Source organism: Poromitra crassiceps, assembly GCF_964638095.1.
Source record: "Poromitra crassiceps genome assembly, chromosome: 18".
NCBI classification, from domain to species: Eukaryota; Metazoa; Chordata; class Actinopteri; order Beryciformes; family Melamphaidae; genus Poromitra; species Poromitra crassiceps.
In genome coordinates, this window is record NC_139636.1 from 1,267,819 (window position 1) to 1,283,959 (window position 16,141).

Consider the following 16,141-nt stretch of genomic DNA (forward strand, 5'->3'; position numbering starts at 1 on the left):
GAGGAAGCCATTCTCATGAAAATGGATTGGCGAAAACGCTTTCGCGCTTGGGAGCTGGCGGTGGGGTTTTGCAAATTTGCATAATAGATTACGGGTGGAACACACTTTGAAACACGCAGCATAAATAAGACCAGAATCGCAAAAGCTTCATCAAAGCTCTCAGAACCCCAAGAAACGAGCGAGCCCATCCATCCAGACCTGCCCAGCGGCCGCCAGGCAGACAGGCAGACAGGCACAGCAGCAGCACAGACAAGCAGCAGCAGCAGCAGCAGCACACCGAGAGCGGAGTACGCCTCAAGATTGGAAGAAGGGGATCGCAAAGGAATTTCTCTCCCGTGTCCAACCCCCCGCCCTCGCCTCTCCTCTCCTCTTCCCCGCTCCTGCGATTCCCCTCTCTTTTTTTGGGATCCGTGAGGCAACAGAAACTCGCCTGTGACCTACGGAGGGAGGAGTTTGAAGGAGACACACACACACACACACACACACACACACACACACGAGTGAGCGAGTGAGCCCCATCCACACTCGCCGAGAGGGGGCCGCCAGGGAGGGAGGCTGCTCACTGCAGACAGGCAGTAGAAACTCGCTTGTGACAAACGCTGCTGAAAGCCACCAGACACGCCCACGGAGGGAGGAGTTTGAAGGAGAGGGCGTCAGAACTATATTGTTTTTGATGTCTGATCTCTCACTGATGCCAAAAATAAATGGTTAAAGTGACTGTTCTGCCTGTTTGATTGAATTTCACAAAACTGCGATTATCTCAGCTTTCAGTCTCAGACGCTGAAACCATGCTGTACTCAACGGCTAATATCTACATAACTACTAACTCTACAAACTAACTCTTTTAGACAGAGAAAGCACACATTCTATTAGTACTTTTGTGAAGTTTGTGTTCACAAAGTCCAAGCAGAAAAGAATCCTCGGCTCTTGTAAAATGAGCCAGAATCCTCAAAAAAAACCTCTGGCAGAAGCTAACTACAGTAAAAAAAAAACGGCTGGCAGTGAATGTGTTAACTCGTCAAATTTATTTTTTATTTTTTTTTGACGGTGGGACGTGGATCAAACCCTTTTACATCTCCTATAAAAATATGGGAGCTATTGAATGTGTATAACCTATTTTACCGACCCACTAAGTGGCGACAGTGCTCTCCAGACTAGAGAAAGCCGAGCAAAAACAGCAGGAAAAAGCGTGAGGAAACCATTCTCATGAAAATGGTTTGGCGAAAACGCTTTCGCGCTGGGAGCTGGCGCACAACGGTGGGGGATTCCAAAAATAGACTCTGGGTGCAACACACTTTGAAACACACAGCAGAAAGCCCAGAATCGCACGCAGCTTCATCCCAGCTCACAACCGAAAACCCAGAAACGAACGAGCCCGATCCAGATTCGCCCGACGAGCGGCTGCCAGGCAGCACAGACAGGCAGCAGAGACTCGCCTGTGACACACGCTGCAGCCACCAGAGACACACCCATGGAGGGAGGAGTTTGAAGGAGAGGGGGGTGGGGGTGCTGTTATTTTGGAGGAAATTACTGTTCAGAACTATTGTTTAGATGTCTGATGTCTCACTGATGCCAAAAATAAATGGTTAAAGTGACTGTTCTGCCTGTTCTATCGAATTTCACAAAAAGGCATTTATCTCAGCTTTCCTTCTCAGACGCTGAAACCATGCTGTATTCAACTGCTAATGCCTACATAACAGAACATGATAAAAACTAACTCTTTTAGACAGAGAAAGCACACATTCTATTAGTTATTTTGAGATATTTTGTGTTCACAAAGTCCTAGCAGAAAATAATCCTCGGCTCTTGAAAGATGAGCCAGAATCCTCAAAAAAACCCTTGGCAGAAGCTACCTACTGTATTGGAAAAACTGTTGGCAGTGAATGTGTTAAATGCATAAAATAAGGTCTGTGGTTAACAAAAGGTTATGGGAGTGATAATTTGGTGTTCAGCAGGATAATCTTCACGACCGTGAATCACTTTTGTTGATTTTTACCCTGGACATCATGATGATTCAAGTTGGTACACATCGTCCAACCCTACCCCGCTTGTCGCAAACCCATTTCTTTCTGTTGCCCTTCAAATCCAAGATGGCCTCTGATTTTCAGCTCCGAAATGTAATTTTTTCAAAATTGTCAGTTGTTTTCAAAACATTGACACATTTTTTTTTTGTAAGGAATTTGTTCCCAGATTTGCCAGATATCTGATCATATTCTTTGACTCCACACTGTGTGTCCTGACAAAAGATTTCACTGTGAATCAAAATACATGCTCAAATGTTTACAAACAATATGAACAAACAAAAACACTGTTTACAGCTTAAACTCAGGCTTAGCTGTTACATGCAGTCAGAACTTGTATTATTAGCTCACCAGTTGAGTCGGGGGTAAAAAAAAATGCTTGGATGTAAACAAAGCCACTGACTGAACTTCCAGAGGTATTTTGTGTTTGTGTCTGCTACTACTACTACTACTACTCCTACTACTAAGTGCTGCAATCGGCAAACATTCAGCTGTTTGGGAGGGAGGAGGGAGGCTTTGTGTTGTTGATTCCTTTAACACCCACAGCTCGTTATGGTTGGCTCAGCAAAACCACACTGGACTTCCAAGAAACAAATGAACAAGACTTCTACAGCATAATGAGTGCAAAAATATGTAATGACAGTTTTTTTTATCATATATTATATTTATTTTATATATATTTCATCATATTATTCCCACAGGCAGGTCCAGATGGCAAATGCTCATTATAAAACCGATAGTTGAGTTGATAGTTGTATTCCGAGCTGTTTGTGAATCACCAGATGAACACACACCTCTGACTGTATAATGCTTCATATAAATATTAATGTGTTAACATTGGACTCACTACTCGTACCGCTACTTATGTGTCTTTTAGCAACCTTTTTAATACCTGTTCTGTTCCAGACCTACTGTATATTGCTCAGCAGGAAAATAACATTTACTGATAAAGGAATAGAAGATTTCTTAAACATTTGTTTTATTTATTTTTGTAGTCTGAAGTCAAACAGCTATATCAGGCTCCAAAAAAAAGATGAAAGGGTAGCACATCTCAGTTTTCAAAGTCAAGGACAAAAACAAAACGCTTTTGTTTTTGTTCTCTGAGCCAAATAAATTAAGTGAAATGTGAGTATTTTTGTCCTCCTTGACTTTGAAAACTGAGATGTGCAGCACATCTCAGTTAGCACATCATGTGCTACCCTTTCATCTTTTTTGGAACATGATTTGGGTTTTGGGTTTAGCACTCCACTGAGAAGCCCATTGTTGAAGCGCAACCTTCTTTTTCTAAACAGCAATATCAGGCTATCTTGGCTCAATTATTTAGTGTCTATGGGATCAAATAACATAATCACGATCCCATAGGCATCCAGCAATTAAGCAAAACTAAGTAAACTGTGCGGGGAGGCTTCCAGGCTTGTCCGAGGGCCGAGGGGAGGCCCACAGTGTAAGACTTTGAAAATCTCTGGTCTAAACCAAATGGCTTGGTAACTTTTAGACCAAAGAAAAAGCCAGTAGTTGTGGATATTAGTGGGTTTTGCGGCCAATCTAAAAGGGCTTAAGTCACAGAGGCAATTTCTCCCAAAGCCTTCTTCAGTGTGTGAGTTTAATCCTTTCACACACCTTTCTTAAGCCCCCTACACATGATCCGCGGTAAAACAGCTCTGCACCTGGCTGTCCTGTTGTTTTCCTATGGGGAGAGCGTTGCTGCTCCACTAGGTGGCAGCATTACCCTTGGCGACACGCACAGCTCGATTTTGACACTTTTGCGCTGCGCCCAGCGTTCAAAATATCTTAATGCTGACCAACTTGTCGCTGACCTTTCATTTCATTTCAACCAATCAGAGTGTCTGATTGGTTCAATGCTCGCACTGTTGGCTGCTCACCTCTTGTCCTGCAGATTTGCGCTCTGCTCTACCTCACGTTGAGAAAAGTGCACAACTTATCATGTGAAGTGAGCTTAAGTCACACAGACAGTTTAGCATGTTTCGGCCAAAGCCTTCTTCAGTGTGTGAGTTTCATCCTTTCACACACATATCGTCACAGCGACAGTTTAAGCATGTTGGTGTGTTATAGGGGTGTCAAAAATAATCGATTATAAGATGCATCGCGATGCGGACCTGCACGATTCTGCATCGATTCACAAATGTCAAAAATCGATATATATATATATATATATTTTTTTTTTTTTTTTTTTTTTTATAATCAAATAAAATATAATGGAAGTACATGCAGTTGTTTATTTTAATTATGGATCATAATACAATGCAATTCTAAATGCACTTTTATTTTAAAAGTAGCCACACAGTGAGAAAAAAGAAAGTGAGAAAAAAAATCATGTATTCGGGAAAAAAAGTGATGCATTGATTTAAGATGCATCGAGATGCATCGATTTAAGATGCATCGATAATCGTTATCGAATCGAATCGTAGCCCTCTGAATCGTAATCGAATCGAATCGTGAGGCCAGTGAAGATTCACAGCCCTAGTGTGTTACTGCTGTTTTATAAAAGCTGCTTGAAGCCACTGCCCAGCTGGCACGGGACGTCAGTTTAACGTCATATCGACGTTGGACTCCAACGTTGAACTGACGTTGGATTTTGGTTGAGAATGAAAATCGGGTTGACGTCAAAACACAACGTTGGCAAGACATCAGCGTCCAACGTTGGATAGACATCAGCCTCTGACGTTGGTTAGACATCAGCATCCAACATTGGATAGATGTGGAATTTTGGTTGGGAATGAAAATCGGGTTGACATCAAATCCCAACGTTGGGCAGACATCAGCCCCCAACGTTGTATAGACGTCAGCCTCCAACGTTGGATAGATGTAGGATTTTGGTTTAGAATGAAAATCTGGTTGACGTCAAAACCCAACGTTGGCAAGACATCAGCCTCCAACGTTGGATAGACATCAGCCTCTGATGTTGGTTAGACATCAGCATCCAACGTTGGATATATGTAGAATTTTGGTTGGAAATGAAAATCGGGTTGACATCAAATCCCAACGTTGGGCAGACATCAGCCCCCAACGTTGTATAGACATCAGCCTCCAACGTTGGATAGATGTAGAATTTTGGTTGAGAATGAAAATCTGGTTGACGTCAAAACCCAACGTTGGCAAGACATCAGCCTCCAACGTTGGATAGACATCAGCCTCTGATGTTGGTTAGACATCAGCATCCAACGTTGGATATATGTAGAATTTTGGTTGGAAATGAAAATCGGGTTGACATCAAATCCCAACGTTGGGCAGACATCAGCCCCCAACGTTGTATAGACGTCAGCCTCCAACGTTGGATAGATGTAGAATTTTGGTTGAGAATGAAAATCTGGTTGACGTCAAAACCCAACGTTGGCAAGACATCAGCCTCCAACGTTGGATAGACATCAGCCTCTGACGTTGGTTAGACATCAGCATCCAACGTTGGATATATGTAGAATTTTGGTTGGAAATGAAAATCGGGTTGACATCAAATCCCAACGTTGGGCTGACATCAGCCCCCAACGTTGTATAGACATCAGCCTCCAACGTTGGGTAGATGTAGAATTTTGGTTAGAGAATGAAAATCTGGTTGACGTCAAAACCTAACGTTTGCAAGACATCAGCCTCCAACGTTGGATAGACATCAGCCTCTGACGTTGGTTAGACATCAGCATCCAACATTGGATAGATGTAGAATTTTGGTTGGAAATTAAAATCGGGTTGACATCAAATCCCAACGTTGGGCAGACATCAGCCCCCAACGTTGGCTAGACATCAGCCTCCAACGTTGGATAGACAGCCTCAAACATTGGATAGACATAGAATTTTGTTTGGGGTTGATGTCTACTCAACATGGGGTTTTGACGTCAACCTCCAACGTTGGCCAGGCATCAGCCTCCAACGTTATATAGACACAGAATTTTGGTTGGGGTTGCCATTAAAACCCAACGTTGGCTAGACATCAGCCTCCAACGTTGGCTAGGCATCAGCCTCCAATGTTGGCTAGACATGGGTAGAAATTTAAATCTGGTTGATGTCAAAACTTTCGTATCACAAAAAGAAAAAAATCAACATTGAATACAGAATTTTAGAAAACAGGATTTATTTTCAGAACGTAAGAAATTAGATTATCACATTAAAGGTACATTCAGCAATGTTTTTGTGTTAAAATAAGTGTTAAATGGCTCTATATTCTGACAGCAATCACTGAAATCGAGTGTTTGATCAGTGACTTAAACCCCCAACTTCGCTGTCCTCTATGTCTCTCCTGTAGTCCTGCATGCAGGGCGGACGTATCTCTGCAACTGTAACTCGTAGAGACTCATGGATGGATTTGGGGTGAGAAAATATATTATAGTCCTTTATAGGCATCTCGATCTGACCTTCCGTTTCCGAGAAAATGTCAACTTTTGTCTGATTGGATAGTTTGAGGTCAGTGCCAATTTGTATCGGCCACCACTGCCTGGATCCAGGAGAAGTGCAGAGAACATAAGCAAGACCTGTATATGGCTTTCATTGATCTCTCGAAGGCATTCGACACAGTAAATCAAAAGCTACTCTGGGACCTACTCAGTCGATTTGTAGTCCCACCCAAATTCCTCTCCATTCTAAAGCTATTTCATGACGGCATGCAAGCCCACGTTCAAATAAGTGGACAACAGTCTGACCCTTCTACGTCAAAGTAGGAGTAAAACAAGGATGTGTCTTAGCCATCATCATCTTCAACATCTTCCTCACAGCAGTCACTCTCCTCTCCCATAAGCATTCAATTCCATCTGTCTTAGTTTGCCATAGTCTCTCCCCAGACTCAAATATTACGTTGAATTGCTGCGCTCCGTATACTACATAAGTGAGTCTGTGCCAGTTAACAGCCACTGCTGGTTTTGAAGGCGGGTTGAAATTGAATGAGTGACAGGTCGTAGCACCGATGAGAGAGCAAATGGGCTGCGCCTCCCGTGTTGTCTGATCGCAAAGTCGTTACTGATTGGAGAGGACTGAAGCCATCACTGGCATATGACTGGCCAAGTGAACGGTTCCCTCCCATAACCAGCCCTCTGAGGGAAAGTGTCCCAGACCCAGAGAGAGCTCTGCAGCATGCAGTAACGTAGTGTATCAGCGTAAGAACTCTCATGGGTCTGGCGTCGAGACTAAGTTTGCCATAACTTCTATGTACTGTATCAATTCAACAGAATTCAGATACAACAGAAAGTAGCTGGCCCCCAGGTATTTTCACATTATCAAATCTGGCCCCCATTCAAAAGGGTTTGGACAGCCTTGCCATGTATAGTCTCATATCACAATATTGATATAAAATCGATATATTGCCCACCCTTAATATTGAGTGCCAGAATCAACCTCCCAATGATGCAATTTGTAGAAAAACATTGGATTTCATTTATCAATCACTGCTTTCAATGTCTTTCTGATGTAAATGTTTTATTTTTACAACCAGATCACCCTATTAAATAAACAGCGTCATGACTCAATAATGTTACTTGGCAGAGGGTCGCTCGTACTGAGCACATTTCCTCGTCAAACTGACGGTGAAAAATGTTTGCTCGTCACAAAATAAAAAACTTATTTGAGGGAATGTAATTAGGTTATCGATCACATTCGCTAACCTGTTGCTCTTTTAAGTCGGGATGTTTGTCGGCGTTTGGTCAGCTCCCTTCGCCAGTTCGCCTCCGCACTTTTAAACATTGTTTACTGACGGGCTATGTAGTGTCAGTCCCTGTCACTGTCAGCAATGTAACGTAAGCAAAATAATCCCATATTTCGCTCTGTCCATGTCCAAGACAAGACCGGACAAGACCGTATGTGCTCACAGCAGCCATGTTTGTTGTGTTGAAGCTCTGAATGAGTGAAAGAGAGGAGGGGGGGGGACGCCCACGACAGGGAGTTAAAGCAGAGCACCACTTGGAGCACTCTTCGCACACCCCCACATGGACACAATGTCACATGCATGTAACATAAAATTATTTGTTTTAAAAGCACGCAAATTATTTTTAACTCAGCGTAAATGAACATCATGATTGAGAACATATATATTCACATCGAAAAAATAACACATTTAAAAGGTCTTGAATGTGAAATGGCAGAACATGACTGTTACAACACAGAACTGAAGCTCAGACAACAATTGACAAGGTTTTAAGACATTTCTACAGTGATGGCAGACCAATATATATTTTTCCTCCAAAAAAAGAACACTCATGAAGGCCTTCCATTTGCCTGTCCCTCACTCTCTCACACTCACCTCACTCATGAAGGCCTTCCATTCGCCCATAGGCTTTTTGTAGGAAGGGGTTGAATGTCCATCACGGATGGCATCATGGTGGATCTCAGCTTGCAGTACTGAGAGCACTGTTGAGTCACACTTGGAGTAAGTGAGGTGTAGGACATAATAATATGCCATCGGGTAGACAAGTCCCTCTTTCAACCGATCTCTTTCGAAGGTCGCCACTGGCATGCTCCCATGGCGATCATGCAGTTTTCCTCACTGATGACCACAACTGGAGATGATAGAGGTTGTTGGCGCAGGAAACCGTTTGGGTCTTCTGAAACCTAGATGACAAAAGTCAATGTAAAAGATTAGAAAACTACCAATTAGAAAAACCATCACAGTTAAAACAATCATTATACATCAAATCGGAGAAAAAGATTTTGTATAATTTTTTTGCTGACCAGATACTGAAACCAAGTTTCAATAAAGCGACTCTTAAAACAAAAATCACAGTGTGAACACTTCTCCTTATGTCATTGTGAAAATGACAAAGTACAAAACATAATGTAGGCATGCAGTATCCAATATACTGCACAAGTCTCACCGTAAAGACATGGAACTGGGCCTCGCTGCTTAAAGCTGGAGTGCATAACATAAACAAATGTTTATGTTATGCACATATTCAGCTATTGCAAAACGACTTCACACAATGCTGATTAAGCCTATCTGCACCACATAACTCTCTCTGTGCATTTCTCAGTATACCTGAGTTTTCTACCTGTCGGGCACGACTGTGTCGGATTGAAAACTCTGGTATATTGAGAAATACAGCATTGTGGGAACTTGTTTGGCAATGCCTTGAACGTAATGGACATTTGTTTATATAAACAAATTGTAAATGTACTCACTCCAGCAATTGTAAATGTACTCACTCCAGCTTTAAAGAGAAAGCCACAGAAACACAACCCCATAAGAGACTACTTTCCTGACATTTCCTGTTTTATCAGGAAAGTAGCTCCGGCTATCTATTTGCTTCGAAAATAAAATGTACAATGTCTCGTAATGTTATTACCTAGGTTATCCTACAAGTAGTCATGGCTAAGAAGCACTTTTACATTTGCAAGTGTTTTTTTATACTTTCATATTATAGACCAGAAATAGATTTTTTGCTAATAAGCATTTCCATTTTCCATGCTTCCATTTTAGAAATGGAAGCATTTTTTTCTCCTTATGCATAAAATGCGTAGTGAAACCATGACCCAAAAACAAAAGGTATGTGGACTGTGGGCTAATGTATTGTTGCAATATTGCATACAGAGTATTAAAAAATACATACATGTTTCATCACTGCTATCCTGGCGTTGCTCTGCGGTGCTCATTGCAGGTGACTGGCATTGCTGGTTTCAGATCGGCATGGCACTTGGGTGCTGGCTGCAGGTTACATCAGAAGAAAAAAGTATTGGGAAATATTAGGTTTCCAAACTCTTACAAATGAATGGAATACTAAGATCCCTGGACAGACACTAAAGCTGTTGCGTGGCCTAACGTTTTCATCCAAAGACTCACAGATGCATACAGTATATTAAATGCAATACCACATACATGTTATCACTGTGATCTTGGTGTTGCACTGGGGTGCTGGTGCTTCCTGCAGGGGGCTGGTGTTGCACTGACGTGCTCCCTGCACTGACCCTTTTGTCTCACATCACAAGGTGCCATACAGCCTCAGGAAGTTTTCAGGACCGGGAAAAAGATTGTTGATTTCATCCCGGGAGAGTGAGTGCAGCAAGTCTTCTCCAACATTAGTAGCTGGAACAGAAGTTACAGTTAGGGGCAAGAAGACACTGAGCTTATCACTGAATTAATTCAGCCTTGTGTACATAACAGTTGAGGATATTCCACTATCTTTTTTTTTTTTAATTGTGACATTTCCTCTTTCCTGTACAATTGCCAGTGTTCTGAGATTTTGCTCACTCTTGCTACAGCAGACCTGCCAACCTTGGAAAATGATTTTTAGTGCCACACAGCATGTGTTTTGGCCTTGTGCTTAGTTCACATGCTTTCGCACTACAGTGCACATAACATCACTGTCAATGTGACAGTGTTAGCCAGATGGCTAATTTCCAACTGTTGTCCCTTGGCCAGAACTTAAGTTAGCCATTACTCAGTCAAAAGTTTGAGTACACTTGCTTAAACCATTGTCGTTTCATGATATATTTCAATTTGTGTGCTTACACCAGCTCGGTGGCCTTGTGGTTTGAGTGTCCGCCCTGAGACTGGGAGGTTGTGAGTTCGATCCCCGGCCGAGTCATACCAAAGACTATAAAAATGGGACCCATTTGCCTGCCTGCTTGGCACTCAGCATCAAAGCGTTGGAATTGGGGGGTTAGATCACCATATGATTCCCGAGCTCGGTGCTGCTGCCGCTCACCGCTCCCCCAGGGGATGGGTCAAATGCGGAGAACAAATTTCGCACACTCAAGTGTGTGACAATCAGTGGGACTTTACCTTTACTTTACACAAGCGGATAACCATAAGTGAAATGCAAGTAAACGTATGTTGTGATGTCAATTCTGAATAAAGTAGTTAAGTTAGTAGTAGTTAATAGTTAACACAATTGGAGAACATAGAAAAAATACTATATTGATCATAGTTTCACTGTTATCCATCTAACCATAGCAAAAAAATCTGTTGCTCATTCTGATCTCTTGAGACTAACTAGAGCCTCCTCATTTTTTAATCATTCTGTGCTCATTTATTTCTTGCTCCTAAAACTGTGTTCACACCGAGATATTTATTTTTCTCTCTGTCGCTTGATTCAACCCTATGGAATCACTCTGTCGCTCTGTTTAAATCGCTCGTCAACAGGCACAATAATTGACGGACATCTGGGGGCTATAACGTTACGCAATGTCATGATATTTGTCCACTACGAGCCACTGTAGTTGTTTACAAGCTAAGCCTATCAGCGTGCTCCTAACGTGAGCTAGTACAGACTTCATTTCGGCTATGTTCACACAGCAAACATTAGTGCTTGAATCTGACTTGTTGCTCACATCTGATTTTTTGTGTGGCTGTTCACACAGACTTTTTAAAAGTGGCCCATATCAGACTCCAGTGTGAACAGGTCGCGGACCTGAAGTGACCCGCATGTGCAGCACACTGCTGTTCTACATAAACCCAGAAGAAGACAGCAGTAAACATGGCGGTAGCTGACGATGTTGTTTCATCTGTTGTTTACGGTTCAATTTACAAGTTATTGTGCAGTGGAAGACAGGGAATATAGGTGCAGATGATAGCGAGGAAGAGAGCTTTTAGATTTTTTTTTAATAATGGCTTTCTGTGGAGCAATAGCTGCTACTTCTTGCTAATACTTATGAGGTCTAAAACCTCACTGTTCCTCCACTGATTACCTCCCTCGCAGCTGTCCTCCATGTTTGTAATCACAATCTGGTCCTCCCTCCTCCCGCCAGTGCAGAATAGTGACGAATGTCGCTCTGGAATGACGTAAAAGTCACATTGAAGCATTAAGTCAGATATGGGCAAGATGTCTGTTCACACCGGAGTCACATTCCAAAACATCAGATTCGAATCTGATGTTTTTCCACATTTGAAAGTAGCCCAGGTCGTCTTTAAAAAAGTAACTTTCAATGTGACTTGTACTGTTCACACAGTCATAAAAAAGACTGACCTGAGTCACTTAGGTGGGAAAAGATTAGATTCAAGCACTAAGGCTGGCTGTGTGAACGTAGCCTTCATGTCAGCTGTCAATGCGGTTTGTTGCCACACAATAACCAGCGGTTTGTTCCAAGCCAGTGTGATATTTGACACACTCTCACACGGCAGCCAATCAGCGTTGAACAGGGAGCGACTGATGCCAGCGTAATTTAGCTCGAGCTGGGATATTTCATCCCGGGCGGAGAGCGTATTTTCGATGCCAGCGAAAAACTTTAATAGGTCGGTGTGAACGCAGCTTTAGGGTCCCTTAGGAGCAATAATCTTTTTAGTTTAGGGGTTAGGATCGATTTTTTTAATGACTTGGCTCTCTCAGACAGCTTCTTTGACATGTTTTTCAAAGTGAAAACCAAGTTGTCAGGTGACGTAAGGATCCCACGCGAGAACGACCCACCCCCCTCTCGAAAGACCCAAATCGAAAATGGAATAATTTCTCTAGTTTTATTTTACAAGTATGAAATAATTTAGCTTACTACAATAATGATGTCTACTTTCTAGTGATGCGCGGGTCAGGTTTTTTTAAGGCCAATTTAATGTAATATGTCTCCGGACGCAGGAGGAGCACAGCAGAGCTTCCAAGGTGTGCAAAGCAGCTAATAACTCTGTCTCTCTCCCCCCTCTCTCTCTCTCACACAGACACACACACACACACACAGACACTCACATGCTGCCCTGCGCGACAACAGTTGTAGCCTAGGCCTGCTCTGGATGAGTTGCGCTGCTGCTTTCATGTCGGTCTTTCTTCAATTAATCCATGGTCTTCAGATAGCGCGACCGACTACGCTTCCCCAAAGTGCGGATGGCGTGACCGCGCAGTGTTTCAAATGGAGGTAGCAGGTATAGAGGTAGGCACTAGGCAGGCTACAGAAACAGTTCTTATTCTTCCCCATTTCTTTTAATTACCTCATGCGCTCTCAATTGTTGCAGTAGTAGGCTAAACGTAGTAGTGCAGCAGGTGCGCACACGGCTTGCAGATACGGCCAGACTCGCTGTCTGATTTCTTTTAATTACCTCATGCGCACTCAATTGTTCACAGCCTACTCACGTTGCAGTAAAGTTGACAAATAGATCACAGTCGAGTCCACAACAGAAAATCTGCGGTGGCATTATATGGACACTTCAAATAATAATTACAGCGAATAATCCTTCCAAAGTGTTTGTTTTGAGAGCACATAGGCTACCTCATTGAAGCGTTTCTTTACTCCATGTAGGCTATAGAGAGTGCAGCAGGAGTCTGTCTGATTGTGTGTACCTACATGCGAGAGAGAGTTAACGTCTTTAAGGTTAATTACTCTGCGTGTTTCATTGCTCTAAATTATTTAATAATGTTGCTTTGTCACGTTCTGAGCCTGCCCCGCCCGCACCCGCGATATTTTCATAATTTGCCAACCCAGCCCGCCTGCGGGCGGCCCAGCCCGCGGGACCCGGCGGGTTCTGGGTGACCCGCGCATCACTACCGGGCGGGCATCAAACAGCACAAGGAGGCACAGATCACCGGAAATGTCCATATCTGTGCAGATAAGCATGCAAAAGATTACTTGGATTAATGTTAATGCAAAGGCCTATGTAACTTAATTGGCTTTTCATAACTCTCATTCTAGAATATCGCTATTCACAATGTCCCATCCGCGGTTCATGGCTCATTCCTGGCGGCATGACGGCAGCGCCTTTCTCCCCGGCTGGGAAGCAGCATAGTGAGCCAGCCAGGGACTGTAAGCTGGATTTACATTATATAGAGAGCCAAAGTGAACGTCACTTCCTGCCTTTCTCTCTGTACCAGCATCTGAAAAAATATGAATGGAGTGAACGGCGAGAGACGATACTTTTTTGATCCTGTTTGAATTGTGCCACGGGGTACAAATGTAATTTTGTGTCAATTTAAAAGATAACCATGCAAGTCAAGAAAGTCGCAGTTTGTGGTAAAACTGTGCAGAGGGTTAGGGTTAGGGTTAGGGTTAACCCTAACCCTGTGCCTAACCCTAACCCTAAGTTATAAATCAGAAAGACTATGCACAACCAGTCGCATAAGTGACATCTCTCCTGCCAGTCCACGTTGTTGATGGTGTGACGTATTGTGAGACACGAGAGATGTAGTTGATTGACAAAACTAAACCTTACGTTTCAGTTTCAGAACAAACTGCGACTTTCTTGAATTGCAAAGTTATCTTTTAAATTGACAAATGTACATGTGTACCCCGTGGCAGAATTCAAACGGGATCAAAAAAGTATTGTCTCTCACCATTCACCCCCATTCATATTTTTCCAGATGCTCGTACCGAGAGAAAGGCAGGAAGTGACGTTCACTTTGGCTCTCTATAATGTGCCCGGCAGTAAGTACATCATGATACAGAAGTTAGATACACACTTACAATGCCAGACTTCAAGCTGTCTATCACCGTGGAAGTAAAGAGATTGTATAACAACAATGAGCCAATCACATTCCCCTGCATCCACATTTAATCCAACAAGTTAATAATAATCCTGTAATTTGGAGTAGATTTTTTTTTTAAGTTGCTTGTACTGCATATCCAGTGTGAGATGCAGATGTTTTCTTACTTGGGTCCAGCATGGGCTGTTGTCCTCAGACTGGGCAGAAGAGGTGTGAGGAGTTGGAGTGGATGGCAGTGGAGGTGTCCATTGGCTGGACAGAGGGGGAGGCAGATGCATCACTTGGTTGGCCCTGGAAGCAGACACAAGAGACAAGATAGCAGACAAGTGTGTTACCATACAATGACGCAGTGTAATGTTATGTGTGGTTGTATGCAGTCATAATGCCTTATTATAAATGGTTTTAACTTGACAACAAAAACATTCTAAATTGAACCCCAGCTCACTTCCTGTTGCATTAAAAAAATCATTAAAGTGGAGGACTGGCCATTCTGTGAAAACCGTCTATAGTAGTGTTGTGAGATAATGCGCCTTTGTCAATAGTGGTCATCAAACTTCTGTTGGTCATCCATGTGAACATGAAATGAAACACACCACACAACAGCTCTACCTGTATCTGCTGGGCGATGTTGAGACGAGAGGCAGGTTGAAGGTCCCCAGCCTGACTGTTCTCCGTTCCTCTGTGGTCCACTCTCAACTAGCATCACACAGCGTAGCATAAGGAAATTGGGGGAGTAGAGTGTTCAAAACGCTCTCCTACCCGTCTCCGACGTCCAATCGCGGATCCAAAGATATAATAATATTTCATGAAGTTTTACTTCCCAGGTGCACTGGATAGATACTAGATAGATCAGTTTTATTTCTGTCATGCACCATATTTGTGGTGCCTAGCCTGTATGTCCTTACAAGACACAAATCATTCAAGTTCAACACTTGATTTGATGATTTGATCAATGTGCTGCCGTATCCGTGTGACTGCAATGTTGTATGTTTGCTCAGACGCGTGCACCATGATAGTGAGATCAAACACCCTGCTGTAAATTCAGCACAGGCTGTGGAAAGACTGCTTTTTAAAGGTTGTTTCATGCAGGAATATCATTTTAACTGCCGCCCAAACCCAATTTCCTTATGCTATGCTGTGTGACGCGAGTTCAGAGTGGATCACAGAGGAACAGAGAACAGCGGAACATATGTGGCTAGACACACTGTAGGTTGGCAAAGATATGCAAAGGCATGACTTACATACAGGTTTCTCTGACATTTCTATAAAAGCGTCTCAGTCACTCTCTCATACAGTGAATTATGAATCATTCAAGCAAGTTTGTACTCAGAAGTCTAATAGATTTTACCTGAAGCATAGAGGCAGAGGGAGACAGATGAAATCCAGGTGGGGGAAAGCTGTGGATGGATTTCAGGGAGGACACTGCAGCAGCAGGTGGGAAACATCTTACAGGCTCCCAGTTATTTCCTGGTCTATAGAGTACAAACATCCTTGTCCTCAATCAATTTAATCAACCAAAATCTCATACTGTTTCATCATACTGCTTTCTTAGCTAACTTAACAAGAATACATTTACACATTAATACACAGCAATGTGTGCTGCTGAAGCTACCCACTACATTCTCATTTTGCATACAAACACTTTGATAGACACTGAGCTAATGAGCACATGTTGAGAAGTAAATCAGAAGACACAACTAAGTTGTGCTATCCATTACCCTGCACCAAATAAATTGAGTTTGGCCCAGAATTTCCATTTCTGCAAGCCATGCATTGTGAAGAGAACTCCTA

At 42.8% G+C, this 16,141-nt stretch overlaps 1 protein-coding gene and 1 long non-coding RNA gene across 7 annotated transcripts in view; one reads left to right on the forward strand and one right to left on the reverse strand.

Moving 5' to 3' along the window:
• ppip5k1b (diphosphoinositol pentakisphosphate kinase 1b) overlaps positions 1 to 16,141 on the forward strand; it is a 112,385-nt gene that overhangs the window by 14,948 nt on the left and 81,296 nt on the right. The gene's annotated exons all lie outside the window — the stretch shown is intronic.
• Positions 9,561 to 15,067, reverse strand: LOC310793400. 2 transcript variants are annotated; one of them, XR_014553523.1, is made up of 4 exons: positions 14,960 to 15,067; positions 14,518 to 14,641; positions 9,829 to 10,035; positions 9,561 to 9,657 (listed from the first exon to the last, which is right to left on the reverse strand). It is a non-coding gene; the product is annotated as an uncharacterized lncRNA (long non-coding RNA). The 2 variants fall into 2 exon arrangements; XR_014553524.1 differs by lacking the exons at positions 14,518 to 14,641; positions 14,960 to 15,067 and adding an exon at positions 11,640 to 11,727.